This window comes from Tupaia chinensis, unplaced genomic scaffold (genome assembly GCF_000334495.1).
Source record: "Tupaia chinensis unplaced genomic scaffold, TupChi_1.0 Scaffold000196_1, whole genome shotgun sequence".
Lineage (NCBI taxonomy): Eukaryota > Metazoa > Chordata > Mammalia > Scandentia > Tupaiidae > Tupaia > Tupaia belangeri.
In genome coordinates, this window is record NW_006159671.1 from 3,583,001 (window position 1) to 3,592,724 (window position 9,724).

General features: G+C 36.4%; 1 pseudogene; it reads left to right on the forward strand.

Annotated features, from left to right (window-relative positions):
- Positions 1-3,319: 3,319 nt before the first annotated feature.
- LOC114007540 (uncharacterized) lies at positions 3,320-3,495 on the forward strand (annotated as a pseudogene).
- Positions 3,496-9,724: the final 6,229 nt, after the last annotated feature.

Genomic DNA, 9,724 nt, shown 5'->3' on the forward strand with positions numbered 1-9,724 from the left:
AAAATTCTGGATACCAGAGATTAATAATGATATAACATATTCAGAGTTCTAGAGGCAAATATTTGAAGACCTAAAATTCTATAAAAAGCCAAATAAATATATGGCAAGAAGAATAGGAAAAATCACATTTTTGTTATAAATAATTGCATACATACACACTAAATAAATTATTTGATGTTTATGAAAATCAGGAATGTAATGATGTAAAACAATTAAACAACAGTAACGGGGGACATCAAAACATAGCCTTAATTTTACCATGCAAAGATAATTATTTATTTATTTATTTATTTGGAGAGGTTTTTGCCATAGGGCACGTGCATTTGCCAGACAGACAGAGAGAGACAGAGAGACAGAAAGTGAGAAATCACCCTTTGGGGGGATGGCCACACCATAATCCTTTCTCCTCCGTTCTCCTCTCGGGATCTTGGGCAGGCACACACACATGCCCGGCGTGAGTTTTAAGCTACCAGGTCCAGGACGCGAACCGCGTTGACTACATGGGAGTCCAGCGACATAGCCATTATGCTACCTGCTGGTCCCAAGTTAATTATTTTTAACAGCACCATTTGTATCAAATCAAAAACTGCACCAGGCAAAGAGGGTGGAGATGAGAACTCAAACTGAGTGAAACTCTTCTGAAGCCAGGAGAAAAGTCTGAGTGGGCATGGAGGAAAGGTGGAAGGCCTCTTTGTTAACTGGCTTTACCCAAAGGAATAATAAACTCTCTTTTTCAGGACCTGCCACAGCTTCACAGCCTGGAGTAAGGCTCTTACCTAGGTAAGGATCCTGCTCTCCCAGACATCTGAGCATCTGCTGCTCTCCTCTTGGGTGATTTACATTTCAAATACATAGCTCCAGGGATCTGGAGGAAGACAATGCTAGTTTGTAAAATGGACTAGAGGCTTTTAAAAAGATTACATCTCAAAGAAGCGAAGAAATAGTTTAGAATACAAGTGTTCAAAAGTAAAAGAGAAGTCAGGGCCTAAAGTCAGGAAGAAGGTTCTGAAATTTGCTAAACTGAGAGAAACATTAAGATTCTTTATTTTTTTCTTTTAATTTCACGTGGGTGTGTTCACTGAGGAGAAAAGAAAAAGACTCCCAATGGGATGTGGTTACACCACAATACTTCCTCCTGCATTTCTTCATCTCATCAGGATTTGGGATATAAAAGCACCCTATGCCTTTGTGGTGTTTTTCAAGCCTCTGAGGCAGGGATTCAAACTGCCTCCCGACATGTGGGATCTGACTCCCTATGCACACTCTTAACTGCTGTGTTTTTAGGTTTGCTTTTATTTTTCTACAGGATTTGGGAAGATTTTACCATAATTTATATAGTATTTCAATTTTGATTATCCCTTAACATTATATTTTGGAATATTAATAAGTTTTTAAAGAGATTTTGATAGACAAATAGATTTAGCATAGCATATTCAGAGTTTTTCAATTTTCTCCTATTATGTATGTGCTGATTATCTTTATGCATGAAACTGTTTTTCTGGCGGGTTAATTTCTTGGGTGATTTATAGAGGCAAGTTTCTTGACAAAAAATTTCTGACCATTTATTTAAGACGTTTGATATTTTAAAAAATTACTCATGGTTTGAACTGTACTCACAAGCTTTCACCTATTGGTAAAGGCTTCAAATTTCTTAAACAGGATGGAGTGTCAGGGGCGGGCAGAATGTATGGTTCCTAGTGAAGCACGGAAGTCAGGCCTATATAAAGATTTGGAGCTGCAGGGAGTAAAGAGTCTCCATAAGCCATTTTTCCATCCAGTAATTAATATTGGATCCAAACTACAATACTAACACCAGATATTTTGTCCACCAGGGTGGAGAGCTGGGAAAGGGGAGGACTGGAGGTTGGAAAAGACACAGACTATGTACCTTTAAAGAGCTGAACTTTGCAGTCTCTAGAATTCTTTATTTGCTCCCCAAATTGCAGAGTCCAAAGGATTAACCCCAGCAATCCCCGGGCCTTCTCAGGGATAAGGGAAAAAACGTAGATCAAGGAGTGGGTGTGAGGTCAAAAGCTCAAGGGCCTTGAGTTTGCCATCCTCAAGATCCTTTCCTCCGCTGAGTTTACTGTCATAAACCCTTGGGAGGTACTTTACTGAAGTGGTCTTGTTCTCGTTTATGGGCTCATGGATCCCACGCTGAAACAATTTCTTACAGGATTGCATTATTCGTATTAGATACTTAGTTTTTTATTTAGATGATTTCTAAATGTAATATTTTATATGTTTATATTAATATATAAACTAGAATTACTCTGTGCTACAAATGGCCTGGCTGACATATCTCAACTTCCTTAATCATTTTTTATTGTCAAATATTTATTTTATGTCAAATATTTATTTTATTTTATTTCCCTTATATGTAAAGGTTTTTTCCTACAGGATGTGTGCACTTGCCAGAAAGACAGAGAGACAGCAAGCGAGAAATCACCCCCAGGTAGGATGGCCACGTCACAATCCCTTCTCCTCTATTCTCCTCTTTGGATCTAGGGCATGCACGCACATGCGCCTGGCGTGAGTTTAAGCCACCGGATCCAGTACTTGAACTGTGGTTGACTACATGTGAGTCCAGTGACGTAGCCATTATGCTAACTGCTGGTCCCTAATGTTTGTCTTAATTTATAAAATTTAAATTTAAAATTGGTGATAGAAAAAAAACAAAAAACCTGACTACTCAATAATACTTATATTCTAAAACAAGTTCAAATTGGGGTCATATATTTTTTTACTTTTTGTTATTCTTTTCTAAAGGTCTAAAATTCAGTTGGTTAGCACTAGCCTCTGGTTATTTGCATACAGAATTGTTATTTACTATTAAGGTTTTTATAAATAGGTGTAAACAACCGCAAAACTCCTTTTCCATCCCTTCATTAGGTTTTCAACTTGATCTAAGACTGAGTTTGAGCCTTGTGTTGGGAGTAAGATTTAAAGAATTTATTAGTGAAATTAGACTAGCTAACTCTGATAGACAAACTTAGAGGTGTGTTTTAGAACCATAAGACACTACTCTTTCAATTCAGCAAGGTTCTCTATCTTTAAAATGAATCTAATAATCCCCTCTGCCAAAATAAAACATCAATGATTCATAAATAATCAAATGCTAATCAAATGATAAATATTGTTCAATTAGGAGAATTCGGCCATAGGTAATCTTTTTATCCAAATGACAATGAAAATACTATATAAGCATAGAATATGAAAAGACACTATTCTGATTTTGAGTCTTCTAGGTGATCTTGAATATGATGCCTTTCCAATTAAACTAATTTTTTGGTGTGTGTGTTAAAAATATGATACCTATAGCTTTGCGCAGTGGCAGTATCGTAGCCAATGAGGTTTATCCGAGGCGTGATTATTGCTAATTGAAAAATATGATACCTATAATCAAAGGGTCATTGAGTATAAAAAGGACATGAAAACAGTATAGTACTTGGCATGTAGGATTATCTTAGTAATATTTGCATTATTTAATATGATAAATTTTTTCTCCAATCTTATTCAAACTTAATATATCATAATTTATTGTTAGAGTTTTAAGTTACATACATGTATACTTACTCTTAATTCATGAACATTCTTTTATTAAATGTTGTTGAGGTATTTAATTATGTTAAATTGCTCTCTGTTTTTATGGACAAATTATTCTTTTCTTAAAAACAAATTCCAAACAAAGAATCTAACTGGACCTTAATGAATACTGCTTTCACTGTAGGAAAAGTGTTAATGGGTACATCAAAGAGGTTCTTTGTTGTAGCTTTGGTTTTTGGTACATACAAGGCTAAGGAGAGCCACGTTATTTCAAGATTAGATTTATTCTATTAAACTTTTGTTTACAAATCTTAGAGATAATTAAAGGCATTTAATATCACTAAAGATTATAAGATAGCACAAGGGTTAATATAATCAAGAAGGTAAACACATGAAGAATGAGTTTCAACTTAGCTTTCGAAAAACAGACACCGAGCTTTTTCTCACCTTTTAGTTAGCAGAAACACATTAATTTCTGTATGCACAATATTTCTTAATAGAGAAAAATTTGATAGAAGAAAATAGGTTCTTCAGCAAATACAGGGTGGAGCACTTACATTTGTAATTCAAGCATATCTGTTATCATGGATCACACTCTAAATATCATGAATTCAGTTTGGGGCAATGATTGAATTTACGTATATACATATATAATGCCAGTAGGAAATTGTGTTATTATGTAAAATATATAATGAGCCACATATATGTTCTTATTTCCTGGGCAAAGCTCCTACTTACATCTTGAATCACATTGTAAGTTATTGCGTGTTTACCAATATTAGTGTGTGATAAAATTAGCCCCCCAAGCAAAATGCAATAATTATGACTGCGTTTAAATAATAATTTACTTTATTCCCCCCAGTATGTTATTATCTTGCGTAAAGATAAAATAAACTCACTACTTTTTATCTTAAAGGAAAGTAATTAAAATTTATTATACAGCCACCCTGTACATTTAGTATAGGCATTTCCATTCCATTTTCCAAATAGCCATAGGTATTATTACTTGCAGCTCACTAAACAAGTTACTTGCCCAAGATCACATAAGGAGCAAATTAAAGCATTCAAGAATAGTGACTTAAATTCAGAATTTTCTTTTTCAAACCCCTGGTTTTCTTCATTCCATTTTTTAAATCTGTGAGTATAAAAATTCTGAAAATGACATAATTCATAGTATGTATGCATAGATTATATGTGTATATGTATTACTTCTATATGTGTGAGTATATATCATAGACCCACTCATATCATATATCCACATATATGAGATACATATGTGATATATATGTAATATATAGACACACACATGTATATGTGTATATATATATATATGTATATACACATACACACACACACATATATATATCAGGAAGTATAGAAAACAACTTAAGAAAAATAATATTACTATCATTAAAATGTAAAAACAAAATCCTCCTGCTCACTAATCCATCAAGTTCAGTCTTCCATTACCTCCTGCTTTGCACATTCTTCTTTGCAGATTGGTCTGCATCATTGTTTCTGGGAAACTATGAATCACATACAACCCTGCCAGGCAGCCCGGGCCTTTTCTCCATGCTTCCATGGGCATCTCCCCTACCTGTTGTCTCCACAAACTCTAAAGCAGTTGCAGATGCCAGCTGAGTGCCCATCAAGCTTTGGTCGTCCTCCTGAGGGATAGCCTGAATCGAGTGGGATTTCATTTAAAGCCCACAACCTGCCTTTGCCAAGTTCTTATTTAACTTTAACTCCATTTTTTTCCTACTGGCTCACATAAGTGAACTCTCCCATTATGCTCATGTCTAGTTCACTTCAAAGCCAAGGTTTTTTGTTTTGTTTTTGTTTTTGTTTTCTTGAGAAGTTTTTCCTATAGGACACACGTGCTCACCGGAAAGACAGAAATAGAAAGCGAGAAATCACCCCCTAGGGGGATGAGCATGCCACAATCCCTTCTACATTCTCTTGGGATCTTGGGCACGCACACACACATGCCCAGCATAAGTTTAAGCCACCGGGTCTGAGATTTGAACTGTGGTCGACTGCACAAGAATCCAGTGACATAGCCATTATGTCATCTGCTGGTTCCCAAAGCCAAGGTTTTGAGAGCTATGATTTTCTTACTGCACTCACATTTTAGCTTTACACTCACTTGTTAATCCACTTTAATTCAGCTTCTAGCACTATCTTGGTTTTGAAACTTTTTATTAACATCATCATCATTAAACTTGTAATTGCTAAATTCTATGGATGCCTCTTTTTCTTGAATTCTGATGTATCTGATGTTACTGAACACCCTGAACTTCAATGTACTACAAGAGACAGAGAGAGGGAAAGTGGGAAAGCACACAGTACAGGGAATGCCATGCCACAATCCCTTCTCCTCCACACACTGTGTCTCCAACACAGGTCCACACAGTTCTGAATTGTAATGTCATTATGGTGGACAACAAAAACTGGCCCCGCTTGAATATAAAGTTCTTAGACATAGGTGCTTTGTCTCATACGAGGAGTCTTCAAAAGTTCATGCAAATAAGTATTTGAAAAACCCATGTATGGATTTCAAATTTTTTGCACCAAAATGAACTTATTATTTAGTTTTTCCACAGTATTTTTGAAGCCCCCTTGTATTTGCTCTTATGTTATTAATGCTGACCAGAGTACACATAATATGTATTCATTCAGTGTTTAATCAATAAATTCTTCCAATGGTAGTACCACTGCTTGAGATAGGAGATGAATATTCACATGTCTTCTTGAAACACTAACTAGAGAAAAAAAGAAGGGATTTTTTTCAAATTCTGGCATCAACAATGATGGCATTTTAAATTCGCTTGCACTGAATCTGGGAAGAAGGAGACGTAGGAAATTAAAAAGCACTCGGCCCAATATGTGCTGAGAGGGTTGCCATATTATCTAGGGATTGGGAGAACTTAAGATTCATAATTAACCGAGCTTTTAAATCAGAAAAGATGACCCTCAACACAACCTGATGATGTGTGACAGAGATAATGTGATTAATTCAGTCCCCAATCCCCTAACTACATCACGGCCCTTCAATAATTTTTTCTAAGAAATCTGGGACCATACTAGGGAGGATGGCTGGATGAAGAAACCTAAGTCTCATCTCTCCTCCTTATGAAGCCTACTTATACTTTTAAAGGTAAATAATGGCACAAAGACAGGGCCAAAAGAAGGAAAATCAAATTGGTTAGAAAATCTTCAATACTATTTCATCTATTGAAGAATTAAAAGTTGGATATAGAGTACATTCCTGACTTCTCTGTAGATACTTGAAATTATTTTTTAGATATAGAAGACACTTATTATATGGGATACATGATACACAATTATGTCACAAATTATCAAGTTATGTCACAGATTATATATTTAAGTTCTCTGATGCTTTCTATTTTTTTTTTGGAGAGGTTTTTGCTATAGGGCATGTGCATTCTCCAGAAAGACAGAGAGAGACAGAGAGACAGAAAGTGAGAAATCACTCCCCAGGGGCAATGGCCACATTGCAATCCCTTCTCCTCCATTCTCCTCTCAGGATCTTGGGCACACACATATGCACCCAGCATGAGTTTAAGCCAGCAGGTCCAAGACTCAAACCGTGGTCGACTACGTGGGAGTCCATTACAACAACTGTTGGTCCCATCACTCTCTTTTTTAAAGAGATTTTTTTTTGTTTGTTTTGAAATTGTTTGTTTGTTTGTTTGTTTTTTGGCTATAGGGTGTGTGTGCTCGCCAGGGAGACAGAGAAACAGAAAGCAAGAAATCACACCCTAGTGAGGATGGCCACGGTGCAATTCTTTCTCCTTTATTCTTGGGATCTCAGGTATGCACGCACACGTGACCCACATGAGTTTCAAACCTCCAAGTCTGGGACTTAAACTGTGGTCAGCTATGTGGAAGTCCGGCTATGTAACCATTATGCCATCTGCTGGTCCCTATGCTCTCTTTTAAAATAATATTGATGATGGTCCCATATTCTATGGAATATGCCATATTTTACAAAAAAGACCTATTATCATTACGTCAATATGACTTTGTTTTATTCTGAGACAGATTTTTTTAAAAATGTCATGTAGATAAGGAAAACTCAAGAAATGGTGCCGTGAGGTGCAGAATCAATGCTTTATGAATAAAGGAATATTAAAACACTTCACCCGCATATGTATGATGCGGATTTCAACTAAAATGCCTGTTAGAGTAGTGTGACGTTTTCTTTTGAAACGTGGAATTTATTCCAGGGAAAACAACACATCAAATCACACTGACTACTCTTTGTTAAACACAAAAAAACGAATGTAAATAGGGTACTACCCTTTGTTAAACACAAAAAAACTAATGTAAGTAGGGTATAGTGCAAATAAGTTAAAATGGATTAGAGTTACTGGTTGTGGGCAAACAAAAATCTTCCTATGTTTTAAGAAATATTGCACAGGCCAATCAGTGGTATGGTGGTTTAAGGAGGCTGAACCTCAATAGTTGATCGTGTGGTTTGAGTCCAGCACTCTGCAGCTTGAGAAACACATCAAATGTGCATGCATGCCCCAAATCCTGAAAGAGAGGAGAAAGATTTGCAGCTTGACCATTTCCCATGGGGCAGTGTGTGCTCTCTGTCTCTGTCTCTCTTCCCATTGAACTCAAGTTCACTCTGACAAATTAAAAGAAATGAAAAGAAACATTGTACATATGCTGACAAAGATTGTTAATAAGCATTTGATAGCTCTTACTGTAGACAATGCAATGTACCTCTCTATAATAAGGACAAGCCATTAGTGGAGTCAAACAAAAAGAAAACCATAACTATACATTATAGACAGGGCAATGGCATAGTAGCATTAAGTGGTAATGAACAAATCACCCCCAAACTTAGTGGCTGAACACTACCACCATGTAATGTAACCAAAATTTTGTTGCTCTCCTTGAAAATGTTCTTGTAGTGGAAGTCATTAAACGAGTCAGTTGCAAAGGATGATTAAAAACAGACTCACTCATAGGTTGATGCTAGCCTGATCACTGGACCATTAGTTTCCAATGCATTGCTCCTACTCTGGGTTTTCCACAGGTTGGCAGCATTCCAGAAGCCAGTTCCAAGGTGCAAGGACTGTTCAAGCCTCAGCTTATTTCAGGTTTGCTGATGCCTTACTGGCCACAGTAAATCACAGGAGCAGGCCCTGGTTAGTGGTGTGCAGAGGATATACCATGGCAGGGAGAAAGGAAAGAATGAGTCATTGGAGGCCATTACTGTGACAGTTCAACACAATAATTCTTCAATATATGTTCCTACCACCATCTATGAACATGGCTAGGTAGTAAAGGTAAATATATAGTAAAAGAAATCATAGAGATTGAAAATAGTGAGAATTCTCTTTCTGTAACCTCCAGTAAGCTTGAAGGAGGAAGTAATGATTTCCTCCTTTCCCAAACTACATTTTTTTCATATATATCAGAAAAAATTTTTTAATTTTTTTCATTTCATTTTCTTTTATACATCCAATCATATTATTATTTGGCTTACAAAATGGATATTTCAACAGGTGAACATTTCTCCCTAGTATAATTGATAAAAGTACAAAATATCTTCAACAGATAATACCACACCTCTTTGTGCCATTAATGCTTTGCCTCCCTGTCCCTCCCGCAGATGTACTTCCTCAGACCCTCCTCTTTCACACACACTATATCTGGTATTTACATCTATATACTCCATTTCTATATCCTTTAGACAATTAGTTTCAGCCATAGATGGCAGAAACTCGGTATATATTAAGTGGGGACATACAATGCCTCTCCTTCATAGCATGGCTTGCTTCATAAGCAGTAAGTCTTCCATATTCATCCTCGTCCTTTCAAAAGCAAGGGTTTTGCTGTTTTTTTTTTTTATGGATGAATAGTATTCCATTTAGTATATCTGCCTCAGTTTTTCTAACCATTCATCAGTTCGTGGGCATTTGGGTTGTTTCCATGACTTAGCAATTGTGAAAAGTGCCTCAATAAACATCGATATGCAAGCACTTTTCTGATTAAGTATTCTTCTGTCCTTCAGGTAGATACCAAGGAGTGGGATTGCTGGATCATATGGTAGTTCTATTTGTAGATTTTTGAGGACTCTCCAAATTGTTCTCCACAGTGGTTGGACCAATTTACATTCCCACCAGCAGTGTAAGAGAGT